The sequence below is a fragment of the Vitis vinifera genome, chromosome 7 (genome assembly GCF_030704535.1).
Source record: "Vitis vinifera cultivar Pinot Noir 40024 chromosome 7, ASM3070453v1".
In the NCBI taxonomy this organism is placed as follows: Eukaryota; Viridiplantae; Streptophyta; class Magnoliopsida; order Vitales; family Vitaceae; genus Vitis; species Vitis vinifera.
The window spans coordinates 9,655,131-9,669,168 of record NC_081811.1 but is presented as its reverse complement, the minus strand read 5'-3'; the positions used below and the strand labels follow the sequence as shown (position 1 = coordinate 9,669,168).

Below are 14,038 nucleotides of genomic sequence, written 5' to 3'. Positions count from 1 at the left end.
ATTAGTTGACATACTCTAGATCTAAGGAGCATATATTAAATTTCCACTAAAGGCAATGTTATGACCATAATATTCTAGATCACATGTTCTTTGGATCACCCAAGGGAACACATTGTCTCAATCCATGAGATATGATGGTAACTCTATTGAGAATACCTGTTGTGACTAACCTTCACCAATAATGACCAAATCCATAAGGATATATGAACACTTTAGAGTCTCACTCTTAGGTCAAAACCTTATATCGACTTTGGCACAAACTCAATATCCTCTCAAGGTTGAGAGTCCATGTAGTATAGTAGCTTGGTGAATTATGACAATTGATAGCCTTATATCACTATTCATCATAGGTCCTATCCAATGTGCATCACATATATTAGTGTACTCACCATGGGAAAACCATCCCCATGTCCAAGACAAGTCATTCCTTCAATTAAGAGGTAGTACACTACAATCTTAGATGGATTTCCCAAATCCATGAATCGATTGTGGACAACTCATCACCTTGCAAAGAAACCATGACTTGGATCTCCTATGCAACTCCTAATACACCCAAATCATATACACTACAAATGATGTGGGGTGTGTATGCTCAAATATCTAATTAAAACAAATGGGAAGCTAAAAAACAAATGGGAAACTAAGAAACATAAATAAATAAATAAATTTATAAATGAATCTCTATTTGTTACATCAAGTCATGCTTTTTAGGGCTCAATTCGAACAATTCATTAGTCCTTAAAGGTAGTAGGTGCATTAGTCTAACCAAAAGGCATAAGAAAAAAATTCATTATGCCAATATCTAGTTCAAAAAGCAATCTTGGGCACATCCTCACCCCTGATCCTTATCTAATGATATCCAGGCAGAAGATTGATCTTAGAGAATACACATACACCTTGAAGTTTATCAAATAAATCATCAATTCGAGGAAGAATATAATTGTTCCTCACTATCACCTTTCAATTCTTAGTAATCAATTAAAAGTCACATTCATCCATCTTTCTTCTTCATAAATAGAATGAGAGCTCTTCAAAGTGAAACATTGGGCCGGATAAAACCTTATCTAACAACTCATGGAGCTAAACCTTTAACTTTTTAAGCTCCTATATTGTGGCCTTAATGATAAGAGTTATCCTTTTTTATACCAAATTAATGGTAAATTCCACCTCCCTCATCTTTAGTGGTAAACTAGGTAAATCATCTAGAAAGACATGAGGATAATCCCATACAATGGGTATGCCCTCCAACTTTGCTTTATTTTCACGACTCACCACATAGGTTATAAAGCCTTGACAACCTTTCTTGAGCAAGGAACTACTCGTAAGGATGAGATCATACACATTGGTATATCCACATGCTTTCCATCAAAACTAAGCTTAAGCTAACCAAAATTGATGAAAGTCACCCTTTTCCCAAAACAATCAATAGAGGCATGATAGGAAGTTAACTAATCCATCTTAAAAATCACATCAAAATCTTGAAAGTTAAGGGGTACTAAGTCAACTAACATCACCCCATATCCAATAATAGCAGGACACTCTAAGTACTCTATTAGCCACAACAAAGGCTCCCATAGGATTAACAACAATCAAATTAAAGTTTATGCTAACTATTGGGATTAAGGATGACATGATTTAATAGATTGAGATTTATGTAATAAATTCATTTATTTATGTTTCTTGGTTTCCCTTTGTTATTCCATTTGCATTTATTGTTTATTTGAGCATACAAGCCCATATCACTTGCATTGCACATGGTTTAGGTGCATTAGGAGTTGCACAGAAGATATAAGTCATAGGTCATTTGCAAAGTGATAAATTGTTCATAGTCGGTTCATAGATTTGGGCAATCCAGTAGAGACTATAGTGCACTACCTCCTAATTGGAGAGAAAACTCATCTTGGCCATCAGGATGAGTTTCTCACGGTTAATTTACTAGTGTGTATGGTTATATATTGGATACGACATATAGTGAATCATGATATAAGATTATCAATTGTCATAATTCACCAAGTTACTATATTGTATGGACTCTCAACCTTAAAAGGATATTAAGTATATGTTAAAGTTAATAGAAGGTTTTGACCTATGAAGAAGACCCTAGGGTGGTCGTACATCCCTATGGATTGGGTCACTATTAATGGAGGTTAGTGACAACAAGTATTCTCAATAGAGGCACCATGATATCTCATGGGAGTGATATAGTGTGTCCTTTTGGGTGATCTAAAGGACATGTGATCTAGAAGAATATGGGCATAGTATATCATTTAGTGGAAATTTAATATATACTCCTTGGAGTTAGAGTATGTTAATTAATCATATAATAGGTAAGATTTGTAACTTAAGGATTTGAGAGGTAATCTTGATAGTTGATAACACTACCTTATTAAATTACAGACACCAGTTCATGGAGAGTCTAAATACAATGGATAGTAAGTTATAGACCCAAGCTTTGTCTCATTATTATTTACATAGGGTATTGGAGTACAATTGATTCTCTATAATAGGATGTTGAATCAACTTAAGAATTGGATTCTAAGGGAACCAATACTATTTTATGGGTCCAGTGGTCCCTATTTGAGCTCATATATCTTGATGACATGGTTTATAAGGTTAAATAAGCTCTAAATTCACTTATGTGCATAATGATGTTTTGGTAATTATGCAAGGTTGTATAGGGGTTAGTAAAGGGTATCTTTGGATTAGGCTAATTAATTAATTGGACAGCTCCGTTAGGTCAATTCATCAATTAAGACCCTTTTTGGGCGATTAAGTGACTTGAGCCCATATGGGCTCAAGTCACTTAAACTTAGTGAGGAACCTTATATATACCCCCATAGGGGTTAGGGTTTTTATTTAGTTGTCTTCCATCATCCAGAGAAAAAAGAGTTTTAGCATGCACTCTTCTAAACACCTTATTGTTTGAGTGCCAAGGATCAAGGTTGAGTCATTAGACGGAAAATCTTAGGTCTACGAGACTTCCTACAACTCTGAATTTGATCTTCACTGCACAAATTTTATCTAAGAACATCTAGATTCAACTATGAATTACTTTCTTTTATAGATTTGTTAATCTTAATGGTTTGTGAAGCCATGTTTCCACTAGACTTATTTTCTAGAGAAAATTAGGGTAGATGATGAATGCATACAATTAGATTTAGGGCTAGGGAACAAAGTAATTAAGAGTTCCTAGTACTAACAAGAGGCATACTAAAAAAAACAATCAAAGATACCAAAATAAAAGAGTGTGTTGAGCCACAACTAGTCACTATGAAACCAATTAGATAATTTAGAGTAAAGGAAAGCATTAAGAAATATACTACATGAAATTAAAATTTAAACTAATGTGTGTCCTTAACCTAAACTAAATCAAAGTTTCAAATAAGATCATAATGTAATGCTCTGATACCACTCTATCATGCCTTAAGACCTACTCAAAGGGCATGACGGTCTTTTCACACTCAAGTCCAAAGACTCAAAGTACAAATGATTCAAACAAGTTTCTTATAGATGGAAAGTTATTAGTTACCAAATACTTGTTTAGAGTAAGTAAAAACATACTATATTTCTAAAAAGTTCAACTTAAAAAAAAACTAACACATCAAACACCTTTTATCATCCAAGCAATTTCAAACTCAAAAAATCCAAGTAGTCGTTAATTTCTAACATTTAAATAATGTATCAAAATAAAAGTTTAACCCAAAAATCCTAGCAGAGAACGAATTCCATCCTAATCATTGTTCCTTGCTCGGATTAAGAGTACTTAAAAAAATACTCAACAAAAGAGAATCAGCTCAATGCCTAATAAGGAACAATGACACAATTTAATGTATCAAAAATGTCAAATATGATTACAAATAAGAAGATACAATTTAACAATTATTTTCATAAAAATTTCTTAAAGTTCAAACATGCTGAGTTATTCCAAAATTCGTAACTAACATTATTGATATCAATAACAATTTCATAATCAATTCAAAATCAACTTATTTCAAAATATTTTTACTTTGCCTATCAAATAACAAATAATGTCCAATTAAGTGAAAATTTACAAATGGATAGTTAGCCTCAAATATTGTTTCTTTTTAAGGTGAATAAAACCAAACTTTACTAGTACTAATAACCTCTTATCAAACCCTTAAAGATTAAGGTTCAATGCAATTACATTACCCACCAAAAGAATATAAAGGCCGACAATAAATCTCTTGTCGAATAGAGCCAAACAAACTAAAGTTAAACAATTTTGTTTCAAACTTACAAAAAAACACAATATCTTCATATTTGCCTGTTATAAACAATCGGTCTGACATATTTTTCATGCAAAATTGTATTTGATCCATGTAAACATTTATATAATTTTAAAAAACATAAAAAAATATTATTTTCACAAAATTTATATAAGTTTCTCTTACCTTGAAGAAGCAATCAAACAGCTTAAAGAATTTACTATTTAAGAACTTAAGTCTCAACTAACATAGGTAAAAAAAGAACTATGAATATTGGCTATTTACCTAATAATATAAATTTGACAATCCTAATAATTTTTCTATATTTGTATTATTGTCATTAATATTCTTTTCAATTTTCTAATCAATAACAATTTAATTAGTTAATTTTCAAATTTTCATAAAACTCATATTATATATTATAAGAATCTATTTCTTTTATCTATTTAAACTAAATTAAATCTTGTATTAAAAATATTATTATTATTATGTTCTATATAATATTTTTATTTTTGTCACTTGCAAGCATTCCTCATAACCAAATATAATTGTTTTATTTGTATTTTTATTAAACTATTATTGTTGTTTTATTCTTTAATTTGGTTTCTACTTTTTTTTTTCTCTTACACACCTTGCTGCTATTTCATTCCTCACACCCACACCATTTTTTTCTTTTATTTTTTTGACGCCTATATCATAGATTTTCTAATTACTAGAGTCATCCCATTCCTTCTTTCTTTACCTCATCCCATTCCTTTTTTCCTTTATTTTGTCCTTACTTTTTCTCCCATTCCTTCTTTCTCTCATCTCCTCCCCCCGCCTTTTTTTTCCTTCATTTTTCCAGCACATGCAGTCATCCCATTCCCTTTTTTCTCATTCCATTACTTCTTTCTTTTTATTCATCGATCACATGCTCACACTACAACCTTTTCTTTTCTAATTTATCTTTTTATTTTTTAATCCACTCATTTCAATGTGTAAAATTTCCTTATCTCCATCAACGAATCCCCATGTATTTATATGTTTCCAAAATTTTTATTTAAAATTAAAATAAATAAATCAAGTCCTAATTTAGAGTTAGATTTTCAATAAAATATTTCAATTGATTTTCAAATTTTTAGTCCTATATTCCCTAATCTCTCTTATTCCCGAAAATTCTAATTTATACTAAGAGTTTTTAATATAAAAAGAACTTTCTCCTTCTAATTTTTTTTTATATCTTTATTTTAAAGCATGATTTTACCATAAAATCAAGTTTGAGGCATTACTTAAAAATCTCTCATGTTTATGAGAGAAAAACATAAAGTGGCACCACAATATGGAAGCCTAACAAAAGACCACATGGTTAATAAAATGAAATTGATGGACACTAATTAAACTTCTTTTATTTTATAATATAAACCAGGCATACAACTTGAAGGTTGAAGGGAAAGACCCTAATCAATTAAACCTTTTATTTTAAACAAAGATTACAAGCCAATGCCATGGGAATTCTTCACGGCATTCATTAATTATTATTACAGCAGCAAGCTAGAGGAGTGCCACTAAACCCCAGGCACACACCTCCTTTGGGAAACCCCTTGGCAATACAAGCCTTATTGCAGTCTGGAAAACCTGAGCACGGTCCAAGGCAGGGTTCCACAATCGATTCCACTGGAAAAACATCGTAAGATTATTATTACTACAAAACCTCCATCAACACTTGTTCAAAATTTTTATTACTTCAAACAATCCCGGGTTTTACATTCAAAAATTGATAAATTCTAGTGATTTACTCACGATTTTAACAAAATAAATATGAAATTAATTTTTTTTTTTTTTTAAATTAGCAATACAACAAAGAAATTTCACCTGTACTTGATGAAATCAAAGCAATGCATAAAATTCCAATGAAGAAGAACCGAGTAACAGAAGAAACATTGTTGGAAGCCATTCTACACAACGCACCAAGGTTTGGCAGATGATGAGAGCCCTTCTGTTCTACTTATACGCCAATCTTTTCTAATTGTGCATATCAAACATGATTTAATTAGATTTTCTATATCACCAAAAATTATTTCAATTTATTTTTAGGTATTGTAGTAGATCTTAAATCTTTTCTGATAATGCTTATCATACATGGTGTGATTAGATTTTCTATATTACCAAAATAATTTGAGTTTCTTATTTTGGATATACTAAATATTTCAATTAAAATGCCATGTTAGTTGTATGTTATATTGTTGTGGATCTTGTCATAAGGCCCTATTTGGTAACATGTTTATAACCCTTATGCTTTACTTCTACGCCAATACTTTTTAATTGTCAAATATGGTGTAACTTGATTATCTATATTACCAAAAATGATTTGAGTTTCTTATTTTTGGATCTTCTAGTAGATACTAAATATTTCAATTAAGATGTAATATTAGTTATTTATTATATTGTTGTGGATCTTGTTATAACTGTTAAGGCTTTGTTTGGGAAGCCTTTTTTAAAACAATTTTTGGAAATTCTTCTATAATGTTTTATAAAACAAAAATTTATTTGAGAACCTGAAATATTCTTAACATGTCGTTTATGTTTTTTAAATAAGTTTTAAAAATAATTTTTATCTACATTGTTTTATTTTTCATCATTCTCTAAATTTGTATAATTATTTTTTAAAATAGCTATAAGAAAACAATTAAGAATGTTATTTGAAAACACCATTTTTTTGGATTTAAGAACAAAAAATTGTTTTCTGTTTTATAGATATCAAATTTATTGTTTTCTTTTTGTTATAAGAGAACACAAAACTATTTTAAAAAATAGTTGTCAAACCAAGCCTAACCTTTTTGTTTTTTTTTCCTTGTTAGTATGTAGAGCTTAGCAAGGACTTGAGAATTTTTCTTTATTACCTAAAATTTTTAAACAAATTTATTTGAATTATAATAATAAATCCACTTACTAAAGCCATTCATTAATAAAAATATCTAAAAATATATGTGATAAAGGATGAGATAATATCCATATTTGGAAAAAATAACTTTTATTCATTAAAAATTGTAAATATAACTTATTTTGATATTTTTAGTTCAATTTCTATATAAAAAAAAATGTTTGCTGTGAGATAAAAGATCAAAAAATTATTGAAAGGTATTTTTATTCCAAGAAAATTATATTTCAATTTTTAAGAAGATTAAATTCATTTTTTAAATTAGTATTTGGTTTATTTTTATTTTTAATCCCATTGAGAGATATTTTAAATTTCTTCATTTTCAAATATTAGGAATAAAATGTCTCATCATTTTCTCAAGGAATCTTGTTGCATCCTCATGTTATTCTTCATTTTATAAAACTATACCATTTTGGTAGTGTTCTAAAAATGTGGTGAATCCCTCCTAAAAATTGCAACAGATTGCAACTCACCACAAGTCATACCCCTTATGATTTTGGGCCCTAGAAACTGGTTTTAAAAATGATTTTCTATTCTTTAGCATAAAAAATGTTTTTTAAAATTTTAAAAACATATTTGACAAATTTTTATTGAAAAGTGTTCAGTATGAAAACAATTTTAAAAGGTTTTCAATTATTTTATATAAAGTACTTAACAATTAAAAATATAGAGGGTACTTCAAAAAAATTTATTGTGCTAAGTACATATAATTTTTAGGATACCAAGTTGAGAAAACTATTTTTTGTATTTAGGTTCTTTAATATAATTTTATCTTTGAAAATAACTATTTTTAAAAATATATTTTTTTAAAAATAGTTTTCAAAAACATTTTCAAATATATCTAATTTTGGAATCTCATGATTAATAGCAAATATGTCTAACAAGCTGCCTATTTTAATAATAGGCAAATTGACCAGTTTCATGGAACTTAGTAACCACAATGTAACTATTACTTGTTTCACATCTATAATTTTTGTTTTCTTGAATATTAGATAAGCCCTAAAATAGATTTATAGGGTGTTTGGTAAAATTTAATATTTATTATTTAATGACCTAAGTTGATTTTAATTAAAGGGTTCAATACATTTTACTCTCTCAATCTTTGGCATGTTTTACACTTTTTCCTTCACATTTAAAACTCAATGCTTTGCTTTCCAAATTTATTAAAATACACCATTTTGTCCCCTACACTACTTAAAAAATCAATCAATAGTTCATTAAATAAAGAAACAATGTTAAAATGCAAAGACAAACATCTATTACTCAATTTTGAAGTAGCCACATTTCACAATATGTGAAAATCACAAATAGTCATGCAAACATCTCCCTAAAAAAAAAAAAAAAAAAAAAAAAAAAAATCAAAATCAATATCTATTATATTTTAAAACTATTTAGAAAATTTCAGTTTTAAGGTTATTAATTCAAAGTTGGTTTTATCCAATTTCATTCTAGTGTTCGAACTAAAGTATGAAAAAGATCAATTTCTTTTATAATTTTATGAAGGGTCCTTAATTAAGGGTAAAATGTTGTCTTTAATAAGTTTAGGGGTAAAATGTAGAGTTTTAAATGTGAGGGGGTAAAGTGTAAAATATGACAAAGTTTGATGAGTTAGTGTATTTATCCCTTAATTAAATTATTCTTAAGTTATTAACTTAAAATTCATTACTTGATTTTTACTTTTTTTTTAAACTAATATTTATCATCATTAATTCTTACTAATATTTGATTTTATTATTCTTAAGCAATAAATTTGTTTGTTAAACATTTATATTTAAAGAATTGTAGATACATAAGATAACCATAAAATATTTATTATATAAAAAAATGAGACACAAATATGGAGTCATAATTATAAAATATATATACTCTCATGAGATGTGGGTAAATAAGGCAAAAAGATTTAAGATTAAGAATAAGTTAATTATTTTGACTTAATACTTCATGTTATTTTTAACTTTAAAATGTGATATTAAATTATTTTATCAAACATGTTTAATCTATTTAATAACTTATATTGAGTTATTAAGTCATTTATCAAACATCCTCTTAGTCTCAATTTTTTTTGAGTCAACCCTTGACTTGAACTTGATTTGAGTTGAATATTAATTAAGCTTTGCCTAAGCCAATCTCCCTAAGTTATATAATTTTTTTTTTAAATTTACCTAAATGTCTTGAATTTAAGAGTTTTAAGATTTTTCTTTTGCTTTTTTAATCATTACTAAATAGTGTTATCTTATATAAATTTTTAATCAATATAATTTATTTGATTTACATTCGAGGACCAATTACATTCTAAAGAGTTCAACATTAAAGCCTCGCTTTGGATAGTTTCTATTTTTGCTTTAATTACAAAATCAAATTCATATTTAAAAAGATAATATTGGGATTAAAAAGTTTTATTAAAAATAAAATAATTTTTCCTCATAAGTTAAAGTATAGTCTTAAGAAGTATCATTGTTTATGACTTCTAAATGGACCTATTTTTCTAATTCATAATTTTTTAATAGGTTTAAGTAAATTTTGACTTCTTAAAAAGGCAATTCAATCATAACTTCAAGACATTATTCAAATTTGAGTTTCACTCAAAGATCTTAATATTTTTCATTTTTAAGATAGGTACAATGATTTATTTGGCATATGATTTTAGTTATCTCTATACTCCCCTTTCATTAAAATTACACCATTATTTTGTTGTTTTAACAAGTTTAAAAGCACCAAAATAAACCTAGCTAGACTTAGCCTAAACTAATATCAGAAGTCTATGACATTTTATTTCTCCAATAACTTAATTTAAGAGATTTAGGCTATATTTGATTGGCAAAATAGGATAGGAGAGGATAGGATATGTATATTCTAAAATATCATACCCTATTGGATAATAAATATATATCTTAAGATATGATATCCTTACATACACATATCCTATCCTCATGATAGTGTAAGATAATATATTCAATGAGATATATTACATTACTTTTATATTTAGTTTGTAAAATGATTGAAAAAATGAAATATATATTATTTTTTATTGTCTAAAATAAAAACTACATTACATTATAATATATTTTTATTTAAAAAAAAAATAAAATTTGTCTTATATTTAATAATATTCATGATTAATATATTTAAACTTTATAAATAGTAAATTTTATATTATGTTATTTAATATATATATAGTAGATAATATTAATATTAACATTATTTTACAACATATTTTATAAATATTTTTTTAGTTCTTATTTTTTAGCCATAAATTTAATTTTATAATTGAAAATTTTTATTTTTCAAAATAAATAATACAAAAAATAAAAAATAAATTTATGATATATGTGATATGTATATCGTACACCTTAACTTAGGATTAATATATTCCATATAAAAGATGGGGGAAGTGGTGGGACAAGGACAACATATCGTATCCCATCACCAACCAAACATGGAATAGGATATTTTATCCCTTTCCTACTGCACGTGAAATACATCAACACCACTTTACTTAAAGTCAAACTTTGAGCACACCTAAAAATTGTTCGTAGCTATGAAACCAACTGCCAATGTCAAACTCCAAAGGCAATATCTTTGTACTTCTACAAGAACTTTAAATCAATCTTTGTACATCTTAAGTATATGGACCAAGAAAAGCTAAAGCATCCCACAAAATGACAGAGAAATGTCACACCTTGCTACCTTCTAAGTTGACCACTACATCACTACATTGGACCTAAGGTCGATCCCTACACTAGAACTCTAAGTTAACCTCTACCCACCATTGAAAATTAATCATAAATTTCCACCAACCATGATTACACATTGCTATGTACATTACACAACTCAACACTTAAACACATTTAAAATAACTAAAAGGAAAACTAAAACTAAAGAAACAAAAACAACTTAAACCTACATTACTCATTAGAAATTGGAGAAAAGCTTCTTTCTTTAGCAAACTCTCCATCAAGTAGATGGAGATTCTCAAGCTCAATTATCCTTGAGACACCATTACTTGTCTTTGGATCATGAATGGTCACTGTGACATAAGGAAAAACTTATTTGATCACATAAGGTCCATTCCACCTTGATTTAACATTTTTTAGGGAATATGTGAAGTTTGAAATCATACAATAGTACCTTGTTTCCATGATTGAACTTCCTCTTAAGGATGAGCTTGTCATAGTAGAATTTAGTCCTCTTTTACATCTCTTAGGTACTCATAAGATTCATTCCAATATACCTCAAGCTCATTCAAATCCTATTTTCTTTCATCCCTAGCTTTGTCAAAATCAAAATTAGTCTTCTTTATTACATAGAATGCATGGTGCTCGAGCTTTATAAGCAAATCATATGCTTAGTTATACATAGCCTAATAAGAGGATATGCCAAGGGTAGTCTTATATGTTGGAATTGAGCATCTAAAAGCAAAACATGATGTAACAAAGTTGGACTTAATCATTCTTTTGTTATCTCTTTAATGTATTGACATTGATTTGAGTATCAACCTATGTCTCTTACATTGTACATAACTTGGGTGCATTAAGAGTTGCAGTCAAGATACAAGTCATAGGTTCCTTGTAAGTAGATAAGTTGTCCATAGTCAATTCATGGATTTGGGCAATCTAGTAGAGATTGTAGTGCACTACCTCCTAATTGGAGGGATGACTTATCTTGACCGTCGGGATGAGTTTCTCATGGTGAGTGCATTAGTGTATGTGATACACATTGGACAGGACCTGCAGTGAATCATGACGCAAGGCTATCAACTGTCATGATTCACCAAGCTACTATACTACGTGGACCCTCAACCTTGAGAGGATATTGAGCTTGTGAAAAAAATCAATAGAAGACTTTGACACATGGGTAAGTTCCTAAAGTGATCATATATCCCTATGGATTGGGTCACTTTTGATGAATGATCATGGTAGTAGGTATTTTCAATAAAGACATTAAGATATCTCATGGATTGAGACACTTTGTCCCTTTGGGTGATCCAAAGGACACGTGATCATAAAATTTGTGGCACCATAGTAATTCCTTAAGTGGAATTTGACATATGCTCTTTATGAGCTAGATTATGTCATCTGATCACACAATAAGTAGGATTTATAACTCAAGGATCACAATCAATTTGTGGTGTCTAGGCAACTCATTAGAGGATGTAGTGCACCATCTCCTAATTAGAGGGATGACTGGTTTTGGCTATCAATATGAGTTTTCCATTATGAGTGCACTAGTGTGTACATTACACATTGCACTAGTGTATATGGCTATCAAGTAGCCATGACTTCACCAAGCTGCTTTATTTTGTTGTCTCTTAACCTTGAGAGAATATTAAGTTTGTGTTAAAGTTAACAATGGTTTTAATCTATGGGTGAAATTATAAGTTGATCATATATTCTTTATGGTTTAGGTCACTATTGATGGAAGTTGATCGTAATAGGTATTCTCAATAGAGGCACCATGATATCTCATAGGATCGAGACAGAGTGTCCCCTTAGGTGATTCAAAGGAGGTGTGTTCATGTAAACTATGGCCATAGTAATTTTTAAGTGAAGCTTGACATCATGCTCTTGGAGAGCTAAAATGTGTTAGTTATACATACAATAGGAGAGTTTATAACTCAAGGATAGTAGACGTAGTCTTGAAAGGTGATAACTTTCATCTTGTTAGACTATAGACACCAATTCATAGGGAGATTGAATGCAACGAATAACAACTCATGGACCTGAGCACATGGTATCTTGTTATTTGCATAGTTAGTTATACATACAATAGGAGGGTTTATAACTCAAGGATAGTAGACGTAGTCTTGAAAGGTTGATAACTTTCATCTTGTTAGACTATAGACACCAATTCATAGGGAGATTGAATGCAACGAATAACAACTCATGGACTTGAGCACATAGTATCTTGTTATTTGCATAGGATATTGGAGTTCAATTGATTCTTTGTAGTGGGACATTGAATCAATTTCAGAATTGGATTTTGAAGGAGCCCTTACTCCTATGGTTTCTAGTGGTCTCTGCTCTGAACTTATATACCTTATTAGCATGGGTTATAAGGGTTGGATTGACTCTAGGTTCACTTTTGTGCATTAAGGCGTTTTGGTAATTATGCAAGGTTACATAAGGATAAGTGAACAAGTCTCTAGATTAGGTTAATAGATTAATTAGTAGGTCCTATTGGGTTAATTAATCAATTAGGACCCATTTTAGGCTATATTAAGTGACCTAAGCCTTAGTGTGTTCAAACCATTTAAGCCTAGTGGAGAACCCTATAAATCCCCACCTTAGGGGTTAGGGTTTCCATAATTTTTTTTTCTATAGAGTTTTCTTCCACCTATAAAGAGAGAGAGAGAGAGAGAGAGAGAGAGAGAGAGAGAGAGAGAGAGAGAGAGAGAGAGAGAGAGAGAGAGAGGGAGTCATAGTCTCCACCCTCCCCTCCATACCCATCGAAAGTGTGTCAAGATCGAGGTTCGAGTCATTGAGTGGAAGACTCCAGGTTTATCAAACTTCCTAAGACTTCATTCTTCATCTTCATTGCATGGAATCAATTCGACTATGAACAAATCATTTACTTGCAAAAAATCTATGACTTGAACCTTCCGTGCAACTCCTAATGCACTCAAATCATGTACAGTATAAGAAATACAAGTTAAAATACTCCTAAAATATAATGCATAAAACAAGGATAGATAAAAGTGCAACTAAAATATAATTAAATAAATAATAAATTTCAAATTTGTTACATCTTGTCAAGTTTTTAAGGGTTTTATCCTATTACTAACAACATAAAAGTTGAAACCCATAAAAATATCTCTGTTTCTTTTCCTTTTTCTTTCTTCAACCATGTAACAATGAACCAATAAACCAATAGGCCATCTAAGTTTGTACTTTTTCTT

At 29.2% G+C, this 14,038-nt stretch overlaps 1 long non-coding RNA gene across 1 annotated transcript; it reads right to left on the bottom strand.

Moving 5' to 3' along the window:
* Positions 1-5,585: 5,585 nt before the first annotated feature.
* LOC109122908 (uncharacterized) lies at positions 5,586-6,164 on the bottom strand. The gene is made up of 2 exons (XR_002030429.1): positions 6,078-6,164; positions 5,586-5,879 (listed from the first exon to the last, which is right to left on the bottom strand). It is a non-coding gene; the product is annotated as an uncharacterized LOC109122908 (long non-coding RNA).
* Positions 6,165-14,038: the final 7,874 nt, after the last annotated feature.